Source organism: Triturus cristatus, chromosome 7, assembly GCF_964204655.1.
Source record: "Triturus cristatus chromosome 7, aTriCri1.1, whole genome shotgun sequence".
Classification (NCBI taxonomy): Eukaryota; Metazoa; Chordata; class Amphibia; order Caudata; family Salamandridae; genus Triturus; species Triturus cristatus.
The window spans coordinates 57,503,396-57,516,301 of record NC_140590.1 but is presented as its reverse complement, the minus strand read 5'-3'; the positions used below and the strand labels follow the sequence as shown (position 1 = coordinate 57,516,301).

Below are 12,906 nucleotides of genomic sequence, written 5' to 3'. Positions count from 1 at the left end.
TTTCTGTAAATCCTTGAGGTGCGCGTGAGAATTTGAAGCTACGTCCATTTAAACTAAATCCGAACAAATATTGGCTTTCCGGATCTATTGGGACGCTGAAAAAAGCATTTTTGAGATCAATTACAGTAAAGAATGTTGCTTCGGAATCAATAGCTGTCAGTAATGATGAGATATCGGGGACCACAGGGAATTGTGGCACAATACACTTATTTAATTCGCGCAGATCAATAACCAATCGATATACTGGCGGGGCCTTCGGATCTGTTCGTTTGAGAATCGGAATTATCGGTGAATTACATACATTGGAGTCTGTTTCTACAACCACTCCTTGGGCAATGAGTTCGTCAATGATTTGCAGTAAAGCCACTACAGCATCTGGTGGCAACTTGTATTGTCGCATTCGTGGTAGTACCACTCCTGCCTTTAGTGTGACTCGATATGGTGTAATATTCATACAACCAACATCAGTAGGGCCTTGTGCCCATAGATGTGTAGGTAAAGTCTGCAATCGGGGATCCATGTCTCTAGACACATAATGACCTTTAAAATCACGTAAAAACAATCTTACTCCTTCCGGAGAACAACATATTATAGCTCCTAGAGCCTTCAGTGTTTTTATTCCTAACAGGTTTTCTGGACATGATTTAGTAAGCAATAAATCTGTAGTTCGGGTCAAAGGTCCTATCGTAAGTGGAAGAGGTTGTGACACTTCATTAACAATAGGTTTTCCTGAAAAACCAAGGGAAATATTCTGTGAGCCTGAGAGGGGTGCCCCTGGAACTTCACTACGTTTTATCGTTGTTCGACTTGCCCCTGTATCGAGTAAAAATTTCCTGTCTTGGCCTAATAATTCACTATGTACATAAGGTCCTTCTTGATCTACAGGGATCTCGATAAGGGGTAAGTCAACTTCCCTCTCTAGGCTGTTTCATGCATATCGTTGATAATCAGGATAGTCATACTGTGCGGTCTGGTACAGTTGTCGTGTCGTGGTTTGCGTGGCAGCAACAGGCAGCGCTGGTGCAGCCGGCACAAACTGTATAGTCTGTTGTGGAGCTGGCATGGACTGTGCATGCTGCAAGGCTCCTTGTTCATTCTGATCCTGTCTAAGTGGCCGTGGTCTTTCTTTTGTAATGCCCGTGGCGATATTACGCTTCAGGACTGGACAATCGTGTACATGATGACCTAGTTGTTTACAATAGTTGCATGTCCCTTTTACAGGTCCTGTTAAATCGCCAGAATGTGTCGTACCCTTTTTATGTCCTTCAACTGGAACTGTCTGGGAGACTAGCATTTTCATTTTCGTGTCTTTCATGCGCCTTTGTTCATGATCTTGTTCCTCTCTAATTCTATTGTGATGATACTGTAACATTTGTAACATTTGTGATGGAGTGTTACCTTGCCAGGTACTCTCGAATTTTAATACTCTATTCTTCACTTGGGGCAAGGAATTTTCAACTAATTTTGTCACAAACAGATGTGGGTATGATTCGCTACTTGCTTTTATACCACTATTTATACCAAAACATTTCTCAAATCGTGCATAGAAATCACTAGTGTCTTCATCTTGCTTTTGTTTACAGGCTGAAATTGCACCCCAGTCTTCCTTTTTCGTGGTTAATAAACGTGGCAGTACCTGTACTAGTAGACCTGGTAGTGCTTTAGTTTTGTCCCCAAGCCCCGAACCTGGACCTCGGGCCTTTTCTTCTGCTTCTAATGCTGTCCAATCTATCTTTTGGTCTCCTACCTCCCACTCTTTTTCCTTGAGTTTTTCATAAATGCCAGCAGGCATCAATACCTTTAATATTGTCATAATGTCGGGATAGGTATACTCTCCCATGAGTAACATGTCTTTAATTTCTCGGTGGAAACCCGCTGGGTCTTTGTCATGACTGGGTACCACTTTCTTCATTTCCAACAATTCTATTTTCGATATGGGCGTATATACATATACACGTTTAAACTCATTGTCCTCGCCCTTTATTGGGTGCACTTCTCGTAAGGGATTCTGTCTGTCCATGTAATACGTGGTTCTTTCCTTGATGGGCAGTGAGACATGTTCTGGGCATATAAAAAGAATGTACTGCTTTCTTGATTCTAGTATTTCTTTAATTAGCTTAGTACCTGAACCTCTCCATCTATTCGTGAGTAATTCGGTCAATATATCAGGTAAGGGACCAGGATCTGAATGTTGGCTTTTATATAGTATAAGAAGTTGTTGAATCATATAAATCCCAGCTAAACGCTGTTCATCTGGGGTGAGATTCAAAAATGTGTGTGCTACTGTATCATCACTATACTTCCCGGGACTGTCAACCCAATGGACAGCTGACCTGGCTAATTCTTGTTCATCCATAGAATCGAGAAAATGATAACCCCTTCGTTCTCGGAGTAATTTATCTGCTGCTTGGAATGAATGCTCGTTAGACCTTATATTTATTATTGGTGTTTGAAAATTCCTGTTATTTTCTAGACATATCGGACGTATCGGATCAGTAAGACATCTAGTACTATTACAAGATCTTCCTCTACCTACATAGGCTATAGTTTCTGACTGTCCTGTGGGCAGTCCTGATGCTTCTTCCTCGCTTTGTTCGAACTGGTCTACCGCTAATCTTTCTTCGTGTAGGCGTTCTATTTCTTTTCGGATCTTTCGGCACATGGCTATTATACAGTTTTGCTTATCATGTCTCCCTTCTGATATATTCTGGCTCCATCTGGTAAGAATCCGCATTGCTTCCGGGTCTACCCCCGGTCGGTCTTGATTTCTGATCACACAATTTATGAGGAAACGCAACAGTTCCCCTTGTATTTCCACTTTCTGGTATTCCATAGCTCTGTTAATACATTCAGAATCTCGCCCGGTTTGGACAAAATGATATATATTATCTAGATGACACTGCGGCTCGTCTGATACGTAATGATGCTAGGGTCATTTCGTCCTCTTTTCCGGGCACAGGGTCATATCTACAATCTATAAGAAGTTCCTTAAGCGTACGGGCATTTATGAGTTTGGGGGTACGTGAATGTGCTGACTCTTGAAAAGTAAGTTTATTTATTCTAGGTGGCGTAGAAAAGATATTGGTAGCACCTCCGGTAGCCCCATCTGGGGTATCGGGTGTGAAAGGATTCGTTGAACGTGATACAGCAACTATAGGCGTGGATACAGCTATAGAAGTAGCTGTAGGAACAGATGCAGAAACAGATGTGCTTGCCGGAACTTGTGTCAGAACTTGTTGCTGTAACGATACGGGTACTGGATCTTGGCGTTGAACCTCCCTGGCAGGCGGTCTATGTGGGGCGGGATGAGCATACTCGGGAGCTGCGTCATCTAAATATGAGGAAAGAAAAACATCTTCTGCGGTTCTAGGATGCCCCTTAGGATGTACCTTTATTGGAAATAATGGGGTTGGCAAGTCTTTTGGTATCCCTGGAGTAGCCTTAGGTAATCCTTCAGCCAGAAGGGGATACATACCATTCATAAGGGCATTTCTTTGTCTGTCTACTTGTTCTGATTTCACTCGTGCACCTTCTTCAATTAATAGATTTTCTCGGACTTCATTAGAATTCTCTTTACTCTTCTCTTCCTGTCTACGTGCTTTTTCTGTTCGTCTATGTGATTCTTTACGCCATAATTCAATGGCGTCTTTCTGTGATTGTCTAGCTTTCTTTTTCCATAATTCTTCCTCTACTTTCACGATGCACTCTGCATCCCAGGTCCCCGCTGCGGGCCACCTCTGACTTTCTGGTAATTCCTTAGTGTAGTCTACCCATAGATCAAGAAATAATATGGCGTCTAGACCATGTTTATGATACATGAAGTACCCTGGAGTGTCCCTAGGAGGAATGGGAACAGCTTATTCGAGTACCCCTTTTCTAGTTGTGATCTGTCTTAGTTTCGAAAAGAGCGGCATATTGAGAACTGATCTGATACTTGATCTTGAACAAACTTAATACAGTAATCACAATAATGAACAGTCATTCATACCACAATATGCAGAACGTACTATAAACATTTAACATTTAACATTTAACTGAGCAACAATGATGATGACGATCTAAGAAAAACTTAATCATTAAACATGATACTCGACTTGAACTGAATTATTCTGAATTTATATACTTGATATACTAGATATACTGCTAAACAGTACAGATACACTGCTGAAACAGTGCAGACCGAGTTTGTGTACCCAAACCCGTCTGGACCGGCACAACTTATGTGCACGCCAGAACGCCTCCCCAGTAATGGTACTCACCGGGTAGCTCGGAAACGGAAGGCCTCAGAAACTGGACTGAACTTGAACCGGACTGGACTCGACTCGAACGCTTCGGACACTGGACTCGACTTGGGACTTCGGAAACTGGTGGGCCTCTGTATACCTCGGATCTTGCTCTCTCAGCTAGGCTCTGGTCGGGATACTTCGCACTTCTCACCGCCTCGTCTGGGTGTTGATCGCAGCCTCAGTCGCCCCCGCTTGACCGGAGGGAGATACAGGAAATCCTGCTGGTACGCGTTATTGTCCGTCCAGCTGTGGCAGGAGACCGGGCCTGCAACGCACCGCCGGCGCGTGAGATGAGAAAGTGTCCCTGTTCGGGCGCCATTCATGTGGTAAATAATTTAATTACCGGGACTTAATTTGATACGGAAACATAATAAAAATAGCTCAGTAAATAAGAGGCAGGATCCGTGGTATTAGAGGTTCGGAATGGGCTTTATTCCAATACTGATTCGAATCAGGGATTTCAGGTTCCATCACCACGAAGGTTCAGGAAGTGAAGGCAATACATTATTGACAGGTAACAATATATATATGAAAAGCATTTACATTAAGACAGATGCAGGAGGCGTAACAGCTGATAATACAGATAAGAATACACATACGTAATGAAAAGAGGCGTAATAGGGCGTAACAGAGAAACGTCATTGGTTGTGATGTCACAAATGGGTGGATCTATGAGATAATTTCGCAGTATCAGCAGAAATACTTGGCAGAGATGCGCGCGCAGCAGTATGACGTGTGATTGACGTGCAACTAGGGGGTGAAGGGGACTTGATATTTAGCTCTACATGTGGCGACAGAAGTCTGGAGGGTCAAGTCAACCTAATCCCAAATCATATCTAACATCCTATGTTTAAAGAACTATGTTATCCAAAAGAGAGGTCTCTTAGAGTAGAATCTTATTCTATACTGACTATACTGACGGTTAGTGCGTGTACAAGCGTCTAAGTGTCTACACTAGATGCGAGGGCGGAATCTTCCATAGTAACAGGGCTATGAATTACTTGTATGAAGACAGAGAAGTCGGGCCTTTGCTTGGTAGCTGGAAGAATGTTTACTTAAGCTACTAGACAGGAATGCATTGGGCAGGGAGCGGAGCAGATAATTTCAGAAGGTGAAATACAGTTCTTGGCAGGCAGCAAGCTGATGTCAGGCTTCGTGAGCCGCGCAGAAAATGAGACAAAGTTCATGGTCACAGATGCAGGCTCGGACTGGAGCTTTCAGAGGCAGAAGGCAGGAAAAGCTTGATGACAGAATCAGGGCCTACTTGCCTGGACTGTAAAATGGCATAAGTGAACCATATAAAGGCGGTGGCCTTTCGTACTTAGGAATGGAATATCCGGCCCATTCATGGCGGATCAACAGAGGACATGTTAACGGTGGACGCACATGTATTTGCGTCTTCATAACCGGAACTGGAGGGAACATACATGTACTTGTAACATGCACATAGAACCGTTGGGGTCCAAGATAGGGGACATAACTGACCAGAAAAATCCATATTTCCACACAATCTCACTAATAATTGGCGCAGCAAAAACATCTAAGATTCCTCTACATTTGTGTTACATCGACTTTAGCACTGTCTTTGAAAATGTAGAGAGAGGTAGACTGTGGGGGAAACTGGAGCGATGGGGCATTCCACAGACCACTCTAAATATGCTGATGCTCTTACACACGGATACCTGCGTGCAGGTGAAACTAGGCGGTGGTACTCACCTGTCCACAAAAGTACCCACTACAAAAGGATTGAAACAGGGATGTGTGCTTGCACCAACCCTGTTCAACCTTTTCATGGCGGACCTCCCAAAAGTGCTTGACGCCTGCAATTCCCACCCACCAAGGGAAGGTGGGAAAACCTTAACCAATCTTATGTATGCAGATGATGTAGTGCTGCTCAGCCACACTTACATCGGCCTTCAACGACTACTGACTGAAATGCAGAAATATGCTACAGAAAACAATCTAAAAATAAATCTTAGCAAAACACGGACAATGTCAATAAATAATAAAAAGAAAGCACAGAAGATCTGGTTCCTCGGCGGTACAAAAATTGACACAGCTTGTGAGTATAAATATCTGGGAGTTACATTTGATAAAGAGGGGTCCTTTGTGCGTCAGAAACAGGAAATAAGAAAGAGAGGCTTATTGATCGCCATCACGATGAAAAACCTGGCAAATCAACTGATGGGCCCGACTTTGACCCCATTAATGAAGGTAGTTCAGGCCAAACTGCTTCCTTCGATCACTATGGTAGTGAGGCAATGCGGGGAAGAGACGCTAAAGATCTGGATAGTTTGCAGGTCAAAGCGTACAGAACCATGTTCTCCCTCCCGCCTTACACATCACCGGCTCAAATAAGGCTGGAGTTTGACCTGCAAAAAAAAGTTTTAGCCAGGTACGGGGCATACATCATCTGCTGGCACAAGATAAGAAGCGCCACCACAAACACGCTAAATTATCTGTTGTGGCGCGATATAGAACATAGGGATTTCTCTGAGGTGAGAAATCATCTTCGGCTAGCCATGGAACCAACTCAACTTTCTGATCTTTGGGATGCACAATTTGGTCATCCCAACTTCAAAAAACTAGTTTGGAAAAATGTAAAATCACTCTCCTTACTGGAGGACAAGGCGATCTTCTCAAAAAGATCTCACGCATGGATGACTCTCAACTCATACAAATCACTAACCCCACAATCATACTTCAATCAGGGCTATTTCCAAGCCTTAAAATTGAACTGCTTAAAGCATAGATTGGGAATTCTTCCTTGCACTGGCCACCTACCACCATGGCTGAGGACAAACGGACAAGATACTTGTAGGCTGTGTAACTCCAACCATGGCGACATCCTTCACGTAATCTGCCTATGTGAAGAGCTGCATCAAGCCCGGCAACAGTTTCTTAAAGATCAATTCAAGCAGAAAGGCATCCGCACCAGAAGGCAAGCGGTGCTAGCCTGCCTAAACCCGTCAAATACTAAACTAAACTGCAGATTTGTAAAATTTCTGGTGGTGATCGATGAGAGAATGCCAAAAATAATGGAAAATATTCTACAAAATTTACCGACCCAAGTTGACTAGTAGATGGGCAAAAAGACTCAGCGGTATCTTATCAAGGTCATCCATTAGCACCAGGGGGACAATTTGTGCAACAAGCAGAGTCCTTGTGGACAATACGACAAATGGTCACGCTGGGCAAGAGCAAGTGAAATCCGAGACAATCACTTTCCAGCAGCCAGTGCATAAATACTTGTCTGTAATCAGTTCCATTGAACTACCACTTTTAAATTGTTATGTATTTCTCACTTTTTGATTTTTATTGGTTTTAAATAAGAATGTTTTAAGAATTTTGGAATAGTTTATTGCAATGGTTTTAATTAACTATCAAACTACCTGCAACCGGGAGACTGCGGCCCTCCGCGAATAGAAATAGAATAGAAAGAGAGCCCCTACCTCGCCACCTGCAGGTCAACACCACAAAGTGCCACCACGCCCGCCCCCTTAAACGCCTGGGGGCGGCTCTGCACGCAACAAGAAAAGGGCTGCCAGTGCCCCGGTGAAAAGACCCTGCGCTATCCAGTGGTCACATGCAGCGCCACCCAGCTTGTGACATCGCACCCTGGCCAGCAACCTCTGCCGGTCCCTGCAGCAAAAGGAGAACAGGGTCGGCAGCACCCCCAAACAGTCACATGGATGTGCCCACACTCAGCCCAGGGAGTCCAAAGAGAGACCTCACACGCCGGCGGTCTACCCACTGAAGTGACACCAATGGACAAGGGAGTCCAACACTCCGGCCAGGTGAACGCTCCACCTACCTCCACAGAAGGCTTACAGCACACAGGATGGCCTCCCCACCTCGCAAGCAGGAGCTGCACAGCCCGCCGTCTAAAGAGCGAATGCCAGGACCGGCACAACCAGAGTGCTGCACTGCCATCCAGTGGCCACCTGTGGTACTGCAGCCACATCACCCAAATACACTACCGAGGAACATCTGCAGTGGCAGAATGGGAACTTCGTCATGCAAGGAAGATCCCGGCCCACATTTACACAGTAATGCTGACACTGATAAGCCCCATGCCCAGTTGTAAGGCGAAGATGGGAAGAATGTCTAAGCCCACACAGGTATAGAGAGCAGCCACATCACCCTCACCCAAAGTGAACCACGCAGTGTCCCCAGCTCCCACACGGTGGCCAAAGACAGAAAGTAGAGAGCATCCTGCAAGGACTGGGGCCCACCAACACTGCGCAGGACCCCACACCTGCATCATCACCCCAGCGTGGCTTCGCAGTGGCAGCAAGCCGAACCAGAACCTGAACAGTAGCCACAGTGCCCCCAGCTGTGGTGCACGACACAGCACCTCCACACAGCATACACAATGCTTGCAGCAAGAGGAAACCAACCAAGGATCAGTGAAATGCCCTGCACAGCCAAAGGAGCCACAGCGACACAGTAGAAGCAGTCAGCGGCAGAGCGAATGTTTCCATGCCCACCCTGTCCACACCAGCGGCACAAGAAAGGCTGGTGCAGAGCGGGCACCACAAGTGGCTGCCCATCGCCACCGCCAGTGAGGAGATCACTACTCGCTCCCGCTGGTGTACAGACACGACCACAACCTGCAACACAGGCCCACCCTGTGCCAGAAGTGAGCACCCAAGGAGAAGCCAGAGCGCACGTGGTCCGATGCACGCAAAACGCCATGCCAGTGAACCTGACAGCACGGGCAAGCTCCCGGGAGATAGAGACATCTCCACAAAGAAGCACTGCTGAACGCAGCATCAAGAACGCCTGCATCTCTACTGCACCAGCACAGCCCCGCAGTGGGCCGAAGACAACACAGAGTGCCCTCTCTCGCACTGCCTCCAGATGGAGTCGGCAGTGACCCACGACAGGCAAAAGAAGAGTCGCACACTCCACATGGCAGGCCGCCACAGCAACATGCGCTCCAACAACCATTGACACGTGACCGGACGCCACATCGACCAGCAAGCAAGGAGCACACCACAAAATAACCAGTCCGGACAAGCACACCGGAGTGAAGACAGAAGCCGGTGCCACGATAGCGCCGCCTCGAGGTCCAAGCGCAACCCCCTCGAAGAAAGAAGAGAGTGACAGCCCTGTCACCCAGAAAATCGGAGAAACACAGGTGGGCTGAAAAGACCAACAAAAGGGAGAAGACCGAGGACTCGCCCAGCAAGCCAAGAGCACACCAGACAGGCGCCAAGGCGGACCGATGTCCCTGGATACAGCTCCACGAGTGAACCGAACATAAGCCGCAGCAAGCGCAAACCGCGTCTCATCCCTACGCTTCCCCAGGCGACCGTCCATCCCCAAGCGTCGGCAGTCTAAGTCATGTGGCATTCCCGCTCCTGTCCGCAGATGCCACGGGTGAAAATCAGCACTGAGTGTCCATCCTCACACCGCCTCAAGATGGAGTCGGCAGAGGCCCCAAGACAGGCAAGAGAGGATCTACACACTCTACGTGTGTAAAATGTAAATGTAAATGTAAATGTATGGATACTTGTATAGCGCACGACTACCCGGAGGCCTCTCGGCGCTTGTACGAATACCGCTGTGGAACCCATCCTGGCTTTTCCCTGTGAGGCGTCCACTCCTGGGCACCCCCAAGGTGAAGGCCAGGCATCCTTAGCGTTGTGGGGGCCGTTGTGGAGATTAAGCAAGCTATTGCCCAGAGTTGCAGAGTGGGACTCCATGATTAGAATGGCACCGAGGCGAGAATTATCAGGTCCGTGGAATTTTGAGCCCAAGACCCGCCGAGGCGGGGAATTGAACCCTGGTCCCGGGCTAGACCTCTGCATCAGGGTCTGCCGCTCTAATCATTGAGCCACACTTCTCCACAAGCCGCCACAGAAACTCCATCCCAGCAAGGCCGAAACGCATGGCTGCTCAGTCCCTCCTGACATCCAACTCTCCCAGCAAGTCACCACCACCTGTCATCCTGAGTCACCACATGGCTGGCAACCGTCATCACGCCAGCCATCAGCACATGCGTCAACCACCACTCTCAGAGTACCGATGGACTGGAGTCCTACACCGTTGCCACACCCGCCGACTAAAGAAAATCGGAAGCTACCTGTGAACCTGGCCTACACCGGAACTGCGGCAGTGAGAGCAAGTCTTGGCCAAGACTCATCCACCCGTGAGGGTTGTGCATGCGACAAAGTAACGGCTCCTTGGCAGACCTGCAGCTGCCCCCAGTCGGCACACAAGTGGCCCCCAGCGCAGCCCTCCTGCAGTCCCGCAGCTACCCCGACAGCGAGCCTCCCCAGGCCGGAGAGGGAGAACAGACTTTGCCCCACTAACAGGTTATCGGTTACAGCCAAGCGGTTCAACAGAGGCATTTGGTCAGGCAACACTTCTGGGATCTCTCACCTAGGACTCCATCCATGTCCATGATTCAACCCAATATAAGGAACTGTTAGAACCCACCTCAGAACATCACAGACATCAGCAAGGTGGGAAGCGTGCAAGACACGTCATCGTCAGTGAACTGACGGTATGCAGCTGACGTCTCCATGCCGGCGGTCGTGTCCTGAATCCCTCAGGTTAAACTATGGGCGCCTGCCGAGATGGTCCCACTGCAAGCAAGTCACCAGCTCGTGTCAGAACACTTCCTGCCGCCTGACTCCGAACACTGATGGACCCTGTGGCATCTAGTTAACTGTTTGTTTTTGTCCTCACAGGTTGGACTAACATTTTGTTTGTTCCTCAATAAAGTTGGGGAGGAATGTAGTGTCCTTCAGGACACGTTCTAGTGCTCTGCAGGAAGTTGTATCCCCAGCCACTCCCTGAGGGCTGGACACACATGCACCCCCACGCCCATCCATCACGGGTGTCACGAGTGACGTGAGCCCGCCAATAAAAAGGCCCGGGTGCACGTGCTCGTGGCCAGTTTACTGTACCACATCACCAGGTCTCTGTGTCAGTTATTTCCATCATGGGGGCCTGAGGCCCGACACCACAGAAATGAGCCCCCTCCCCGGATACTCACACACCTCTGCTAGACGTACAGCGGCCCAAGGGAAAAGAGGAAACAAAGCTACAGAGAGCCACGTGACAAACTGCTATGAGGCAAAGAGGTTTAAAAGCGACTGTAAGTAAGGTTTGTGGATCTGTGTACACTAAGCAGAATTATCCATATAGCATGCACTACAGACTGGAGGTTTGCACCTACTAAGAAGTGTTTATTGCTTCCAAATGGAAGCCATTTTATCAACCTTAAAACAACAGAAGATGAAGTTAAAACGAGTGCGGTTACAAACGTATGTCTGGAGGTTATATGGAGGTGTTTGAGGCGGATGGCCAAACTATTGTAATAAGACTGTAATTAAAGCTTGCATGAAAGACAGACATCTCAGCAACAAGAACATCAACCTACTGAACTCTCTCACATAAATGCGGCGGCTCTATACGTTCCGCGCTGTGCTCTGTAGCAGGGATGTGTGAACAGGTATGTAATAATTCAAGCACCATAATTCAAGCACCATAATTCAAGCATCTGACCTGTTCTTGCAAACAGACCTCTGCAAATAAAACCGCATCATGTCCAGGGGTCTCACTCACTTCCTGATCCCAAAAGTTGGGCTCAGACACTCTCTAGGGGCCTCCCCCAACTCCTGCTCCTTCACTGTCTCGATTCGGATCCTAACTTCTGGTGTTGCTCACCCCCAACCCCCAATCCCCTTTCTTGGGGAGTCACCTGCTCCCACCTCTATCACGGCGCGTATCCTCATTTTGGGTGTTACTGACCACCTCCCTTGGGGTCTCACTCACCTCCTGCTTCCTCACTCTCAACTCAGGGTATCACTGAGGCCCCCCTCACTCTCAGCTCCCCCCCCACCCCTCCCCGGGGTGTCTCTAAGCTCTCCCCTACGGGTGGCACTCACCCTCGGGGCTCACTCACCCCCTGCTTCTTCACGCTCAGCTCAGGGTGTCACTCTTCTCCTGCTCCCTCACTCTCAAGTCAGGGGTGCCACTCAGCTCTTCCCCCTCCCTATCAGCCCCCCGAGTTGTCGCTCACCCACTCCATTGGGGCTCACTCACCCCCAGCTCAGGGTGTCACTCACCTCCTGCTCCCTCACTCCCAGGCTATGCCCTTCTCGGGTTCTCCCACTCTTCCTGGGGGTGTCTCACCTGCTCCCTCTCGTCTGTCTCTGCTCCAGTGCTGCTCCGGGATCACAGTCCAGCGCACGGCCTTTCCTTTTCACTTTCGGTTTCCACTTCTGGTTCCAGGAAGACGCCCATCCTGGGGCGTGACTGCAGCAAACCGCGCCCGCCTTATGCGTGAGGTGGGGGCGGGGTGCCTGCTCCCGGGAAAGTCCCAGAGGGTTCCTGAGACGTGACTGCAGCGAACCGCGTCCGCCTCATGCGTGAGGTGGTGGCGGGGTGCCTGCTCCCGGGAAAGTCCCTGAGGTTTCCCGGCCCATTCCTGGGTGGGACCGCAGCGCCTCGCTCCCCGCCCACACATGGGATGAGGGAGGGAGACCTCCTCCTGCTGAGGCCTGAAGAGACAGCCCCTGGGGACACCAACCTTGCTGTGACGGTCACGGGTACGGTGGGCAGGTTCCTGTGAGTCCTGGGGTAGATGGTGGGTCAGTCTTTT

The 12,906-nt window shown here is 48.6% G+C and overlaps 1 protein-coding gene across 5 annotated transcripts in view; it reads right to left on the bottom strand.

Annotated features, from left to right (window-relative positions):
- Positions 1 to 12,680, bottom strand: part of LOC146808799 (guanylate-binding protein 7-like) — a 343,610-nt gene extending 330,930 nt beyond the window's left edge. For 2 of the 5 annotated variants that reach the window (XM_085615616.1, XM_085615618.1), the window contains exon 1: positions 12,371 to 12,528. The gene's annotated coding sequence lies outside the window, so the exon portion shown is untranslated. Of the gene's footprint in view, positions 1 to 12,370 lie in introns of all 5 variants that reach the window. The other 3 variants (XM_085615617.1, XM_085615619.1, XM_085615620.1) reach the window with 3 other exon arrangements.
- Between the last annotated feature and the right edge of the window lie 226 nt (positions 12,681 to 12,906).